Below are 14,693 nucleotides of genomic sequence, written 5' to 3' on the forward strand. Positions count from 1 at the left end.
TTGGTGATCAGCTTTGTACCATATATTCAAAGAGTCTGAAACCTCTCCCATGAAAGTTAAGGGAAGCTTTGAAAACTAATTTAGTGAAAGTTTTTAACTGTAGATTAAGATATTTAATATTCAGTGCATTCTCTAAAAATTGTTCCTTGAATTAGAAAGGGAGCAGGAGCAGTCTCCTATTTACCCTTCTGTAGGTCTGTCCCCATGTAATAGGCATGATCCTTTTCACAATTTCAAATTATTTCTTTTTCATCCTTTCCTCTTCATCCCTGTCACTGAATTCATTATTCATTTTACTGACACATCTATTAAGTGAGCTAAGCCCTATTATGATTAGCTTCAAAATATGCTAATCAAAAAACCTACAGTATAAATATTTAAATTTCAGATTTTAGTAAATCTACCTTATCAAAAGTAAAAGGAAAGAAAATGAAGCAACAGAGCACATGTATTATGTATACTATTATTATAGGAATGTATGAGAAAGCCTCCACAGAAAAGCCTCAATTTTTGAATTTTTTTCTTTTTTAAATAACAGTTCTGTTGAGAAACGTTATTGCAGTGAGTAGGTAGGCAGCCTATACCTACGCAGTGATGGTAATTAGAGCGGTGCCTCGTTGTTCTGACAGGCAGCATTGCTATCAATCGGTCCATCTGATCAGCTGGATTCAGCCCAGCAATATTTTCACACTGAACAGTCAATTTCTTTAAAAATATTTAATTGTATCAGCATTTGGGTGACTCTCACCATACTTTTGATCAATTCAACAAGGACCAGAGCCAGTTCTAATACCCACAAGCCACATCAGAGCGTGTTTCCCTCTTCCAACGTGTGGTTATGAAGGGGGGGGGACCGTCAGCAGCACATGTAGTCCCATGCAGGTACCGCTGTGCATCATGTGGGTCAGAAGATGGAACGGCTAAAACCTGTCAGGGAGCCAGAGAGAAGCCTTGTCAGAAGGGGAAGAGAAACAACAGCTTCCTGAAACGTCCTCCTGAAGATGCTTATCTTGGCCTTCATACTCTGATGTGGCCAGCATTGTGCTGGAAGGAAACATAGCTCTCCCAGCCATGTGTGCATGCTTTAAGAAGTACTGGGTAGGGGAGAAATATCTCCACTGAAAAGATGCAGTCTTTGGTGTATTTGTTTGTTTGTTTGTTTCTGCCTCCACAGCTTCCCATAGTTCGATATTCAAATGTCAATTGATTTAACAGTCCATGACCTACAGCTTCTGTTTATAGGGTACTTCGTGAGTTGCTCATCAGCAATAAACTTAAATTCCCTTGATCCATGGCTGAGAAGCGACTAACTTCTGAACCTGTGTTTAATTTCATCTTTTGCCGTTCCAAAGGGTTCGGGGCCCTCTTGCATTGCCAGTGAACAGACAGAAAAGAGGAAGAAGAGGCTGTCACATCGCTTGAGTATTTGTCCTGACTCTAAAAGAGAAAATTTCTATAGGAAGAGGAGCTCTGTGTCCCTTGCTGTTGACAAACAGATGGAAAATCTGTAGCTACTAGAAAAGTTTCATTTGCAGTGGATTACTTCCTTGAAGGCCCTTAGGAACTACCATTACTGTGCACACATTCATAATTGATTAATGGGACAGTTTTCAATGGTCTTTTGGTCTGATATATCCACAAAAGCCTGAAATATGGGAATTCATGCAAGGCCAAATTTGCAGCCTTTTCCAGGATGGTTTCACTTAAAAAGTAGAAACATCAGCTTCCTGAAGCTGTCCCAGGGTATCCGTACACCTAGGTTTATCCCATTTTAAAAACACAAAGGTTGCCATGTATCTTTTCCAGGATATATTCTGTACCTTATACTGTACCTATATTCTCCACCGAATAATTTTTCTATAACATTACAAGATTGTGCAAGAATAAAGAACTGTGTATCTCATGCGGTATATTTTTTATATGTGACATGAGAGATTCTTACATGTCTATCTGAAATCGTCAAAAACACTAAAAGGAAACCAAAATCCACTCTGATTTTATTTTCTAGAAGTATTTCTACAATCAAGAACTACATTTTAAAAGCCACTAAGTAGCTAGATCAAAGCAGAAACATGATATGGAGTGCTGTTAATGTTACCTTGCTTTTTCCAATAATATTAATTCTTATTGGTCTAAATCTTTTCACACCACATGAAAGACCACAGAATCCCACATCCCTACCAACCTGAAATAAAAATATGCACAGTATGAAAATATCAGCAATCAATAATTCACAAACTGGCTTCCAGCAGCGGCTATCCAAACTTATCATACTGCCCGAGGACAATTTCCTGCTGAAAACCCAGTCTGAAACAAGCAATTAAGTGAACGAGTGATGATAATGTGCTTTGAAAGTTAAGCCAGGGGTTATTAAATGTCTGTGGGTAATAAACAGAATTATAAGTATTTAGGAAACAAATCACAACTCTGAACACAACCAGAGCATAGTATATCATTAGCTGTTGTAAGCAAAAGACATTCATTTGTGGGACAAGATAATGGCTGGACGTGAGAAAATGTCTGTTCAATTAAGTGCTGTTTTCTCCACTCTTTAAAATGCCTCCCCGTAAGCTAAGTGCTGTATTATAAGCATTTAACATGCTCGATGATACATTTATACATTTCATAATTCAAACTTGCTTCCACGCACTCAAAAGTCTCTTCGGCAAATGCTATTTTGAAAGAGACAGCTTAACAAGAAGAAAATTTGCGTCTTTTAAAAATGAGCTTACTCCTATGCCACACGGATCATGGTGAAATTTGACCGGGAGAAGCCCTTGGGAGTTGAACTAGAACATATCAGCTCACATTTTGAACCATTCACTTGCACCATATTTTCAGACAATAAAGGATAATAATTCAAGATTTAAATTTTGATGGCTTCAATTGCTTAGCAACAGATTCAGCAAACTCACATTGTTTCAACTATGAAATTGAAAGAACTGTTGGGATCTGGAAAACAAATGATATATTAATCTAGCTAATTTCAATATTTCTTTTGCTTTAATTGCGGGATAGCAGATTAGGTAAAATCCAGTAAAAACAGTCATTGTAGGCTGAAAAAGCAAAGTGATTTGGCTTTTAAGGAAGCTGTTAGCAAACATTTCTGTTTTGGAATATCATAGAATCATAGAATCATAGAATGGTTTGGGCTGGAAGGGACCTTAGAGATCATCTAGTTCCAACCCCCCTGCCATGGGCAGGGACACCTTCCACCAGACCAGGTTGCTCAAAGCCCCATCCAACCTGGCCTGCAACACTGCCAGGGATGGGGCAGCCACAGCTTCTCTGGGCAACCTGTTCCAGTGTCTCATTACCCTCACAGTAAAGAATTTCTTCCTTACATCTAATCTAAATCTACACTCTTTCAGTTTAAAACCATTACCCCTTGTCCTATTGCTACATGCCCTTGTAAAAAGTCCCTCTCCAGGTTTCTTGTAGACTCCCTTCAGGTACTGGAAGGCTGCTATAAGGTCTCCCCAGAACCTTCTCTTCTCCAGGCTGAACATCCCCAACTGTCTCAGCCTGTCTTCATAGGAGAGATGCTCCAGCCCTCTGATCATCTTTGTGGCCCTCCTCTGGACTCACTCCAACAAGTCCCTGTCCTTATACACAGGCAATAGCACAGAGTTCTCAGGAAATAATCTTCAGAGCTTAGTGTAGCTCTGCAGAGCACAAGGTTTGAATCAACAGGTCCTCATTGTTGTCAAACAGATCTCCTGATTAGTGTTAAAAAAAAAAATCTATTTCATGCCACTAGATAGAGTCAGTTGAAGCCTGGGGATTTTTGCTATAAATATTGATACACCCCCGCAATCGCTATTCTGACTCATTCGCTTTCTCTTTCCTGTTCCCCTCTTTGGCTTCAGTTTTCACACTGATGTTACACTTCTTACTCACCAAGTGGTAGAGTCACTGCTGCCTTTAGCACAACTTTAAAAGCCTTCCTTTCAAATCTTTCAGAGAAAGCACAGTCTGACAGATCACCTTTTATTTATCCTGTCTGCTTAGGAAACCATCTGCCTAGGAAGCAAGGCTTGTATTGAGGCAGCACCTGTGCCGCAAGCCTGGGGAGGAGCTCCTCCCATCCTAATGGGGGGTCTGGTTGCCACTGGGCTTGTTGAAAGTGTTCCCCTTCCCTCTGCTCCTCCTGTCCCTCTGCAACCTCATGCAAATGCTGCTGGAATGGCTGAATAGAAAGGTTTCCATGTGGCACACTTTGTCTTTTCTTTCTCTGTCTTAAATAAACAGGTTGCTCCAAAAAGAGTCAAAAGCAAATCCCAAAGAAGCCACGAGAGCTTTCCCAGTGGTGTTGGATCAGGATAAAGCACTGTGAAAGGCACATTTTTAAAGGCAGGTACAGTCACCCTGCTTGTCACTAGAGGATGAGCCAGTTGAAGCATGCAAAGCATGGAAGAGTATGACCAGCTGTTTGGGTAAAGGGGTGCATGGATTTTGGAGGATTTTGTGGCTGACCTCTAGCTACGTTTGGAGGTTTGCAAAACCAATGTCCATTCACTTCTCTTTTCCAAATTTAAATTTAAGCCTGCAGGTTTTCAAGGTGCTTCAGCTAAAATCATGGTTATGCAGGATATACAAATTACTGATCCTGGTTTTCCACCTTCCTTCGAGTCTGATTCCAGATTTGCTGAAGTAACTTCTCACTTCAGTGGTTTTTGAACCGATTTCTTCAACAGTTTTCAACCATGACAATACTATCACTTTGCATCTAGAAATACTTTGTTTTATTTACAGTGTTTTTTGATGGACTTTCTTCAAGGAAACCCCAGATGGACTGTATCACCTATTTTTTCCTTTTATTCATTAACCAGGTGACATTACTGGTTTGAACAAGCAGTGTTGTCCTGTAGATAGCTATTCTGTTTCATTTGTAACTCATTGTGATCTCCTAGCAGTTTTATTATTTTATCTCTTTTTATATTTTCAATCAATTACCTGGTAAACTAAGTCAAACTCGTTAGTTAAAAATTCCTGTAATCAATGTTCTGACCTTCAAAAGAAGGCTCCAGATGTTGGATACAGTTTCCAGTTTCAGCGTTTTTATTGACATTGTCATTAACTCCTTTTCAAGATCCTTCAGATCTCTTGCATGAATAATGTCTGATCTAATGACCATTGCCTGGTCTTTAACCAATTCGTGTTAGCCACTGCCCCAGGCCTTTTTAGTCTATTACCTTGCTTCAATTTGTAAATACAAAGAAAGGACAGTCTTGTCTATATTTGACATGTTATTGTCTGCTCTTGAAATGTAAAAGGAGTTTAAAAATAAAGAGCGAGCCTCTCCAAAATGAGATGTTAAGATATTCAAACAGAGCTGACAATTGAATCAAGTGTTCACAGTCTTGCAAGCATGAAAAGTTTTCCTCCCCAAAATGTAAATCACTGGTCTATGTAGGCTGTGCTGGTTCAGGCTTGGGAAACTTTTTTAGTCTTACCTGAACATTTCCCCTTGATCCCTGGCTTCAGATGAATTTATGATAAACTTGTTGCTCTGTGCTAAGTACCACTCCTGCCTCACACTAATTCCTTTATCATTAATTGACTTGCTCTTGAATCCTCACCCTCCAGCCCTGTGCATTAAATTGCAGTAACCTTATTTCTACACCTTTCTGCCTCTAGCCTGGAAACAGCCCAACCCAGACTGTTTTGATGGGCATTATGCTGGAAAAACAATGCCGAGCTTCTCTATTACATTTCTCAGTCTCTCCATATTGTTGACTGCACATTGGTTGATCACCCTTGGGCTGTGAGCACCCAAACACACAGTGTGATGGTGTCTACCCCAGCTTGGCCGGTGGCTAGCAGCGGTTGTCACCTCTTCTCTGGGCATCTCTGCAGGGAGAGCAGAAGACCCAATGTCTGCTGCTCCCCGGGGGGCTCCGGGCAAACAGAGAGGAGGCAGCGAAGGGAGGAAACTAGAGGGCATCTGGGCTGGTGCCTGCCCTGGTCCTGCCCTTGTTTTCCCTTCCTCTTGGCTATAAACAGAGATACCACTCTCCAGAGCTGTCAATCTAACATCCTCCACCCTCATGAAAGTAACTTTTAAAAAGTGACACGGATCGAACATGTAAAATGCTTTTTAATTTTCATGTAAATTCCATCTTTGCTCTCCTGAGTCTGGAGGTGTCCAAAATTTGAGAAGCAGAAAATAGAAGGCTTTAAAAGAAACATTAAGCTATTTGCTAGCTTCTCTGTATAAAGAGCATTTAAATGTGCAGTGTTCTGAGTCTTTAAATACAACGAATTGGGTTTTATATTCTCATTTTTTTAAGCTTTGCCCATGATTCGTATGTCAATAAATTGAGCTCTGTTTGTTGTCTGAGCAATTTAATTTCTGTGAGTGCCATCTTTGCAACAGGCAGCCCTATCATTTCCCTGTGTTTGCCAACTGATCAGTTAATTACTGGTCCTGGCCCTCAGCACACAGGGTTATGCCACCCAGCTGAGGTTTGAGCTGGAAGATTTGCTGAAATATTGTTTTAAATTGTTTATTTCACTGTGTTTTAAGAGGACAGGAACTGGGCACTGTAGGACATGAAGATGAAAATTAATTGATGTCCCTTTTTCATCTGTCCATGTAGCAGCTCAGATCCTGTAATGTCCTCTCCCTGTCTGACCCCATGGCTGCCAGCTGTGGCATTGCTGCAGCAAAACTGCTGTTCCTGCAGGGATGCCTTAGAGGAGATGCAAGACACCTCAGCAATGCTTAGCACTTGATTCACATATTTCTGGTTAAAAAAAATTAATTGCATAGGAGAGCTAAAAGCCTCTGTAGAGCAAGGCAGAGCCAGGCAGTAGTACCATGTATGTCTGCAGGCAGACCAGCAAAGAGTTGCCAGACTTATTAGAGGTGCCTCTCAGAAGCTTATTTTCCAGGTTTCCAAAAATGGAAATGAAAATACATCCTTTTATAATCCCTGAAAGATTTTCTTTTATCCTTAAGTATACCCCACTGTGCACACACACACTTTGGCTAGGTCCACTGGGAAACGGAGTTACAAATGCAGTGCCCTTAACCATACTTGATTTTTGGTCCTGGCTTAGAGAAATATTGAAATAGGATTAACGTTGCTTCCAGTCAACCAAGGATCTGGTTCATACAATGCAATTGTTGAATAATGCTGAGGAGGTGAAACTATTTATGTCCTCAGAAGGCTGAAACAAAGAGGTGGAGTAGACTAAGGGATAAGTTTTATTAAGGGATAAACTAGGGAACAGTGAGCTAAGCAAGAAGAGTGTGCAGGCTGACGTGTGAATTGCTTTGTCATGGGGAAAGTCCCACGGATGTTTCAGTTGACAGGTATCAGCTGACATGTCATGATGTTTTGGAATTTTTCCTCTTGCTCTCCAACCATTGAATACAGAAGGAATTTTTTCTTAGAAATTTATTCCTGGTTTTTCAGTGAGCCTGGGTTCACAGAGATGATACGGGAATTTTGATGTGATAGGTCAGCCTTGGGGCTATTACAGTGTGAAAATGAGGCTGGTGAATTGATTCAGAGAGATTGCTCCACCTTTCTCCAACATAACAGCTGATGTGCAGCTTGTTTTCTACCTCATGCTGAATACTGGGGGTCTCCTCTGAGGCTTTCATGTTATCTAAGGAGGCTTTGAAATGAAAAGGTGTTTCAGTGAATTTTGTCTTTTTCTGGCTGCAAACTGTCAGCCAGAAGATCACCCCAGATCTGCGTGTTTTTGGTCTTTGCCTACATTAATCAAATGATTTCTGTGAATAGTGCTTGGTTTGTGACATGCTATAAGTAGTTCATAATCCTTAACTGATGTATGATATCAGGTGGCAAAACATTACTCCTTTTATTGCACATTATAGTCATATAGTGTATTTTTCTTACTTGAGTGGATTTATAAATATGCAGAAAATCTTTCCTGGGGAATATCATACCATCCTAATTTTATTTTTGTTGAATGATGTCCAATCGCTGTTTAAAATTCCCTGTTCTGATGGGTATTCCAGCTGGCAAACTAGAACAGTCACAGTAAATTCATTTCAAAGTGCAAATTAATGTTTGCCAAGATGCACTCACTCTTTGCAGCATTCAATCAGCTCTCCCTAAAGCATAATGGGTGGAGAGACTGAAATGGATGAGATACCTATTGCAACTCACATTAATGTTACTAATGGGAGTTCTAAATGAGAATTGTATCAGGCACTAGATGAATTAATATGTCTCGCTAGTACTTAATTAATCAGTCAGTTTATCAGTAATTATGAATACAGCACTTCTGATCTTCAGGAAAAGCTCATCCCTCTCCTAGAAAACATGCACATATCTGATTTTTATGACTGAGAAGTGTACATTCATGAATTGCTCACTACAATTCTGGGGTTTGTTTGGTTTTTTTTAATTGAAAAGTTTCTTGTTTTTTTCTGTTTTTATTAAATGGGTATTTTCATGGAAAGCACATGTTCCCACTGGAGAATTTATGTGAAAACAGCCTTTTAATCACGTTTTATCAGAACTGTTTTAAACATTCTCCAACCAGTTGCAGAGTTTGCACATGCTGAGCATCCCCAGAAACCTGGATTGTTTTAAAAGAGTAGGTAGAACCATTTTTATGTAGTGTAGATGTTTTTATTGTTTCTTAGAGAATCACTAGAAGAAGCGTTTGTGCCCAGATGTTTTGAGATTGTATTCATTTATGATATTTAAGACAGATTTTTATACTGGTATTTTATCAGACATATAGCTTTAGTGGGAGATTTCAAAATTAGCGATAGATTCACTACAAAGAAATTATTTGTTTTGTGATTTGGAGGTAACAATCATAAGGGCTGAACAGCTGATTTGCTGGATGAAGAAAACAAAGAATTTCACAGTACAATGTGTTCAGATCCTGACACGTCTTTCATTTTAGATGCTTAGTTGAGCTGGGGCTCATCTGGAGAAAGAATGGTCCAAAAAACTGATATTCTGAATTAGCCTTGAAGTTAAGAGGCAAAGACACTGCAGGAAGTCATTAGATGTCAGTACCGTGGAGCGGGACCTGCAAAAAAGCAATGTTGGTAACAAGGACATTAGACAAACATTTGGGTTTAAGCCTAATGGTAGTTGCTGGCATGCTTCAGTCCCACTGATGGCTGTTCTAGGTGGCTGGGTAAACTTCAGGTTTGGAGGACTTGTAATGAGATTGGCCTTGGAGGGATCTTGGACTTGACGCATTGGCAGCAAAGTTTGTATCCTGGTGCTCTGGTTTTATAGACGGTGGTAATTGTAGTGAGATTCCCGAAGGAAGTAGGAATGAAGAAGATGGGCAGCTCGGAATTGCTTTTTCTTGGACAGAGGTTGGGAATGGAGCAAATGAGTTTGAATACAAGATTAAAAAAAATAAATCTGTGGAACTGATGGTCTTCTCAGCTAGTGGCTTCTCCAGCTGTGTCTTCTCGTGTGTGTCTTCACCAAGGCCCTAAATGAAGCCTGGCAGTTATGAGGCCAAGATAATTAATTTTAAGGTTTCTGCTTCTTCTGTTGCTTGAGGTTAGTGGGGTACTTTTTAACAATGGCCTGATCTTGGTTGATTTATTCTGCAGATTTTCTGTGTTGGTCTTTGTTGCGGCGGGGTGTAAATCAGGACTAAGACATCTAGGAAGGAGTGGATTACAGTGTACTAGATTAAACTCAGAGGTTGTCATCAGTAAATCTCTCTTTTGTGGATGATTAGTGGGAGAATCAAATGAGACTCTCCATGTGGATAATCTGAATAACTGTACTAGGAGCTGGCAAACTGACTTTTTTGTTTGGCATTATTTTTACCTTTCATTTTGTTCTCTCTTTTCTAAGTTTAGTATGTATTTTTCACTTACAAAGATGGCTGTATGTTCAATATAAAAGATATATTTTCTAAAAAACAGAAATCAACTCAAATATTTGTTTCACTTGAAAACTGGCATATTAGCTCTTTTTTCCTAAACCTTCTATAAAGTCAGTTTCAAACTTTTCAATTTGCGTAGTTGTAGAACATATTAAAAAGCTTGAATTTAAGGAAGCTAGCAGGACATTTTTTTTTTAAAATTCAATCCCTCCCTCAATTTCCATCCATATTGAATTTAAAGTAGGCTTGCATTAGGTAGCAGATTTTCACACACCAGTAACCTGCCTTACAGGCCATTCACTTTCTATAAATATTGAAGTTTATATTGAGTTTATACTGGAGAGCACAAAGCTTTCCAAAGGTGATAACACTGTGCCCTTGAATTGCTCTGTGCATTGATTGCGTGGAGATGTGAGGGCAGTAAAGTATTCTGCTAAAGCAATCTTATTCAAGCTGAAAACATGCCAGCCATAGTTTTCTTTCCTTTTTCTCCTTTCTTCACCACCTCAGTGGCCTTTCGTGGTTGTAGTGACATGAAGTAAATCAGGTCCATCAGCCCGATGAGTAGCAGCAGTTAATTCCTGTGATTGATACATCCCTGACTGGGGCTGACACTGAGGCAGAGTGCTGGATTTCAGGATATTAATTATCTTCCTGTATATTTCTGTTCTTCTTCATGTTGTTGTGACAGAGAACGTGCATCACTATAAAGTAAGGTCTCAAGCAGCTGAGACTGAAGGCACGGTCATAGCCATATCAGAGGTGAAAATGTCGCTGCCTTGATGCCAGCTGACCCTGAAGTGGACTGAAGGCTTAACGTGGCTCAGAGGCAGCACCCAGCACCCTGATGGTGGAGGGGCTGGTTCACCACGTGGGACCTGACATGGAGAAGAGGTGCTCTTATTCACGCTGGTTGGTCCAGGGATCTTGAGCGCTGTCTGGTGTCGAACAGTCCCACACTGGATATGTGCGAACCCTGTCTGTGCTCAGCTAATATTGGAAAGGCTTAATTGATATTTTTCCAACAACAGTTGGAATTTCAGTGCATTGGTGAGCCAAACTGTGGGAGATGTAGCACCACTCCTGACCTCGGTGGACCTTTCACTTGAGAGCTGCTAACAACTATTTAATGACTGAGCAGCTTTGATATTCTGCTACCGTGCCTTCCTTTGCTCCCTTGTAGTAGGTCTTTTCCAGTTCCCTAAGCTTGTTCACTCCCTGGTTGAGCCAATAGCTTTGCCATTTTAATGAGAAAGGAATGGCTCGCTAAACTGGAGCATAAAAATATTTATTTGCATTGTATATGCAGGCTAGAAGGAAATCCTTTAATTAAAGACCTGAGAGGTCAGAGAAAATATATGGGATGAATGAATTCAATTCATTTATTGGTATATGTATGAATATGCACAGATTCAATGAACTGGTGAAAGCACAGTAAGTTTAATTCATGCAGTGAAATTTTAAAACATGGAAAGGAAAATCCAGGAAAGCTTCTCTGCCTAAATAATCAAAGTGGGAACAGAGGAGAGATCAATTTTAAAAGCACATATATGGCCAGACTTCTCTGTGTTAAAAATACCTCCAGAATCACTGTTTACTTGACAAATTGAATTGTACTCTCTGTTTCTCTTTGAGTGTTTAAATACTTTTAGATTTTTTTTAATATATGTATAAATACAATAAATAAAAGGAAGAGGAAGAAGACATATAGTTACAGAAATACATGCTAGTTCTGCCCTCTGATAATGCAAGGTTGTATTTATAAACTAATGATTTTGGATTTGGTGATTTTGGAACCACCAAACGTGTATGGAATTTCAGTACTGAGGGACTCAGCATGTCACAAGGTCTGGGGATCTCTGTGGTGGTTAATGACACTGTGAAGTGAACAATTTCAGTTGAAAAAAGCAATCTGATATAAGAAAGAATAGGCAATTTTACTAATGTTAAATAAAAGTGTGTCTAAAGTATAATTTAATAAATTTCTAGGTTTTTAATAAATTTTGTTTCTGTAATGGAAACTTAAGGTTCCTCCAGCTCACCAGTTACAGACATCACGTGCAATGTAGTGCATCAAGGTAATATACATCTGATCCTAATAGAAAAGCTGTAATGTGGATGGAGAAACTCCAGTCCAGAAGTGGAAGAGCAGAGCTTCCCTGACGTCTCCCTGCAGTGAGGATTTGAGCCTAGGGACAACCGAGCATCTGTTTCCAAACATCCATGTGTTTCACTCACAGATAAAGCAATGGGAAATTCTGGCTGCAGAGAATCACCAATTTCTCATTAAGCAAATAACATTGTGATGAGGAGCGTACTGAGACTGGAAGACTGCTTTCTGGAGCGTAATCTGGGTATTGCCATCTTTTGAGTAGTCTGCTTTTGGTCGTCTCTGCTTAAGAAAGACTGTGCTTGGTGGTAGCACTTCCAGAATTCTCCCCATTATTCAGATAAACAATGTTATTCCCTTGGTTCTATCGCTTCTCATTCCCACACATTTATTTCCCTGCAATTGTAGGCCCAGATTTTTTCTTGTGTTGATTATGTTGTTCGATACAATCATCACTGTAGTGATTTCTGGATCAACAGAAATTTGACCCATCATTTACCACTACTGCCTGTAAACTCTTCAACTTCTTTATATTCCTTCAAAAATACTAAGTGGGTTCTTTGTGTCCAGCCCCATTTCTTGCCTTCAGTGAATATGCTCCATTGACTCAGGCAGCCTTTCTCTGGGGCTTTGGAAGCACCCTTTTCCATGTGCTTAGAGCATCCCCCTCTGCAGAGGCTGAGCCTGTTGGTCTCACGCTCAGTGCTGTACTCGGGGACATGCTGTGCCTCATGCTTCGTTTTGTTCATTTATTCACATGGAATTAGAAGTACTTTGCATCAAAAATAATGAGTAAGTAGGGCAGGGTAGTGAGTTAAAAATAAGCTGTGACATGCTTCAAGCGTTCCTTCATGTCCGGTTACATCTGATTACTGTACTACTTGCAGTGACCACTGTCACAACCATTTCCCTGGCACAGTTAGAATAGCTAATACAGCAGCTTCCTTACCGCTGGGCTTCAGGACTGGAACTGCAGAGGAAAATGCAAAGCTGCACTATCCTAACCATAGCACGTGATGAGAAACAATCTCTGTTGGCAAATCCAGCTTTAAAATGCTGTACCGAAAACATTACTCCATTATTTAGGAGGAGTGGGTGGAGCAGGCCTATTACCAGCCATTGCTATTACTCTATTACTGATGCTCTAAAAGTTTTTGAAGAAGACAAGCTGAAGTTGTTCAGTTATTAATAGAGCTGTTATATTTTATTCATTTCAGATGAAAAAAACATATGGTATGATATAAAATTCCCTGAAGTTGAAGGGAGACATGTTTTCAGTACATTGAATCATGGAATTGCAAAGTCAAGTGAAGTGACATTGTGAACCTTGCATCTTATGGAGGTTTTTTCTACACATCTCTTTAAGTGGTCTCCTCACACCATCCAGCCAACCACAATAGCTACCCTTTAGGTCCTCTCTTCTCCATGGGGGACTCTTGCAAATGTTTGTGTATACATTTACTGTGCAAAGGGCTTGAGTACGGTCCTGCACCTCTGCCATGGCACTGAGGTAAAGCAGGTGCACTATAGAAACAGCGCTACGTAGACTATGTTTACTTTCCTGCATGCTGCCAAGTTGTACCAGAAGCTGTCTTAAAAAATAGAGGGCTGAGGTTTTGGGCATGCCTTTTGCCTGTGGTTTAGGGCAAGGCTCTGGACACTGTGCTGATGTTAGGTGGTGGAGCAGAGCACCTGCAGAGTAGCACAGACATTTCCTTCTTGTATGACCTATAGCACGGGATACACTGGATTGTGCTAATGTGGGGACAGATTCCTTTTGGTGTGTTCATAAATGCACCCTTGCCCACAAGTGTGGATAACTCAGCTGCTGAGTAACAGCATTGCTTTTACTAGGTAAAGTTTTCTCATGACTGACAGCTTTGATAGACCAAATTCTTGCAGCACTAGAACAAATGCTCAGTTCATATTAATGCTCAGAGGCTGTGACAACTGTGGTGCACTTTGGGGTTGACACCTGTTCAGTGCTGGTTAATCCTGAATTTGTCCCATTAAAATACAATCATGCTGTCATTTCAAATGTGGCTGTTTTCTGTACAGACACGCACAGAACTGAAAAAGCTTTTTTATTCCATGCCAGCTGCCTGGAGGAGATAAGTCCTATCTATATCTCAGTTCCATGCTTTATATCCACCAGAGACAGGAATCCAATACACAGATCTCTTTGAGGCATCACTGCATTAAAGAGTGGACGGATATAAATATGGGACTATGGACAGATGCATATTTTGCAATTCCTCTTTACAGATTTTGTTAAGGTGAGTTTGCAGGATTCCTCCCCTGACATTTTTTTAACAATCAGTGTTTTCACTGTGCATCTGCATTTGCAGCCTAGTAGAATTTGGCCCAGTTTCTCATTTATTGGTTCCTGAGAGTTAATCCGGTACAAACTTTTTTCCTAAGTGCTAAATGCAACTTTTATCTTGCAGGAAGAATAAAGTGCATTATCAGGTAAGATGCTGATACCAAAAATAGCTTCACAAATAAATTGAGAGCTAAGAAATAATGTATGTTAATCTGTTGGGAAGGTTCTGCTGGTGGCATCAATATCCACATAGAAAAAGCCCAGCGTAGTATGAATGTTAGCAGTTGCAACTATATTGAATGCATAAGCAAAACCACCTCCCATCATATTTAAGTGGGATAAATTTTTGAGGAAAGATCAAAGAACATTCCTTACTGTGTCATTCTTTTCCATTTCACTATTTTGTTT

The sequence above is a fragment of the Harpia harpyja genome, chromosome 20, assembly GCF_026419915.1.
Source record: "Harpia harpyja isolate bHarHar1 chromosome 20, bHarHar1 primary haplotype, whole genome shotgun sequence".
In the NCBI taxonomy this organism is placed as follows: domain Eukaryota; kingdom Metazoa; phylum Chordata; class Aves; order Accipitriformes; family Accipitridae; genus Harpia; species Harpia harpyja.